We start from the raw sequence: 2,436 nt of genomic DNA, 5'->3' as shown, positions 1-2,436 counted from the left end.
GACAGAATAACAACTCTGCAAGGGTTGGACAGCATCCTATACCTTGCAGGAGCTAGATAAAATCATATGACTTGCAAGAGGTTGGACATAACTCTAACCCCTATGATGATAGGACAGACTCCTGAAAGATTGATTCTCTAACTAAAGACAGACTCTCTAGCTAAAGGACTGACTCTTATATGAAAGGACTGACTCCTAGTGCACAACCCTAATAAGGGAGTGCCAATGAGACATGGCCTGTCTCCTAAAACAAAAGGAGATAAAAAAAGGTACTAGTGAGACTGGCCAAGTCTCCTAAACACAGAGATGGGCTCCAAGGGCAATGATAAAGAGAGTTAGAGCAACTGCCAGACCAAGTTGGTCTTCAAATAGCAGGGGTGCAACTTGTGAGACTAAAGGTAGTCTCCTATGAGAGTAATTTTCTAAAGGGACAAAGCTTGTCTAAAAAAGGTTTGACTCTTCTATTGGGACATAGCTTGTCTCCTAAAAGGAAGGGCTCTAAACAAGACTTGTCTCCAAGGGAGGCATGCCTTATGAGACATAGTGTGTCTCCTAGTGGGGTTCCGGTTTCAAAGCTCTTATCTAAAAAACTGAGTTAGTCTTATAATCAAAAGAGGGGAGCACTATTCGGACTTAGTCAGTCCCCTAATAATGGGCTTGGGCTAACGCCTTCATCGCCCTGGCGATGAATGGGAGGATCTAATGACTTGAGACTATCTTTATAAAAGATAAAAGGAAGAGGGATACTGCATGGACCAAGTAGGTCTCCTTAAAAGATGGGCTTGGGATGACTCCTTCATCGCCCTTTGTAATGATAAAGGTTTTATTTAATGGATAGGATTCCTAAACTAACAAGCATGTTTCTAAAAAAAATCCTACAGATATGAAAATAATTCTGAGAAGAAAATCTTTCAACTTGTATGAATCAACACTATCAAATCTATCTTAAATGAAGCATTTCTAGCTATACAAACAAGACAATTATCTACAAGAATATAAACTCCTTAAGCATGAGTGATAGTCATGAAAAGCATAATCTTTAAATTCTCAGGTTTAATTGCCTTGAATTCAATATGTCAGTTATTCCTAATCGGAAATTTTGATTATTTTATAAACATCCAAAGATAACTGAATATACTCATTCCTTAAGAAATAAAATTTTCAAGCTGTATATCGAAACACAAAAGAAATGGCTACAGCGAATTCACAAACATCGCAAGTCCATATAAGATATTTGAATTAAAAAGATACTAAGGTTACAAATTATATCCAAAATGCAAAGTGTTGAAGTTCACATCAAAAGAAATTCTACTTTATCTTGACCGTCCCCTAATAATAAAATATATATATATATAATAATAATAATACTATTGACAGTCACTTCCCTTAATAAGAATTGGTTTATTCCTTTACTTCTCCTCAACATTAAAGATATGCACTCAAAGCAGGAAAGCAAAATGACATGGTTCAGCCCCTATGCACAGAGACTAAGTATTCCAAACAGCCACCTCTCCCACAAACTTTTAAAAAAATAAAAAAAAATCAATTAAAGTAAGAAAGAACAACCAAAGTGAACCAACATCAATGACAGCTACCCTATATACTACCCTGTAATATTTCTCTATGGATAATTTCTTTATGAATTATTAGGGTTCACAAAAACTGAACTAGCATAGTCAACACAATGAGACCAATTAATGGAATCACTGACCATATAATCATCTAGTGAACTAGACAGGCAGAATTCATGAGCTCACACAACGACCTTCAGCCAATAATTCAGCACTCAGAAATGAGGTACAAAAAGTCTCAACTCAACACAATGTAAACGATTTACAAGAGCATACAGTTGAACATGATGAACATGAACTACAAGAACTCTTAATTCAGCACAATACCAATGAAATACACAGATTTTTCATTTCAACATAATAGAAATAAGCTACACTGTGATTCAGATCCAAATAAAAAAGAAATGAAAATATGATACATTCAATGCACAACTGAGCTAAAAATATCATAAATTCAACTCGAAAAATATTATTAGGATTCGAATCAAGGAGCTCAATTAGTCCAGAAAAGAGAGATTCAAATCAAATGCTTTGACCTGAATCTGAACTACAAGGCCAATTGGTTTGTGGATGTAGGATATCCAAGCCAAAGGATCTGATTTGAATTTCTCTTATATGGCAAAACTAAGCTTCGAATGAGGATAATCCAAGTGAAGATTTTCTCAACATCAGAACAAACTCAGAGCTCTACTCGAATACGCTCATGCGAGAAAAATTACCTGTTAAAATGACAATGATCCAATCGATTGGGGCCTAATCCAGAATCCGAAGCTTTGAGATCCGAAGCTCTGAGATGATAACAAACAGCAAAGAGAACACAGGTCTTCTAACCAGAATCCACCAGATCTGACCGGAGCTTTGCCGG

The sequence above is a fragment of the Tasmannia lanceolata genome, unplaced genomic scaffold, assembly GCF_043159265.1.
Source record: "Tasmannia lanceolata isolate RefF3 unplaced genomic scaffold, GAP_Taslan_0.1 ptg000018l, whole genome shotgun sequence".
In the NCBI taxonomy this organism is placed as follows: domain Eukaryota; kingdom Viridiplantae; phylum Streptophyta; class Magnoliopsida; order Canellales; family Winteraceae; genus Tasmannia; species Tasmannia lanceolata.
The sequence above is the reverse complement of the archived record's forward strand: the minus strand, read 5'-3'. Positions refer to the sequence as shown.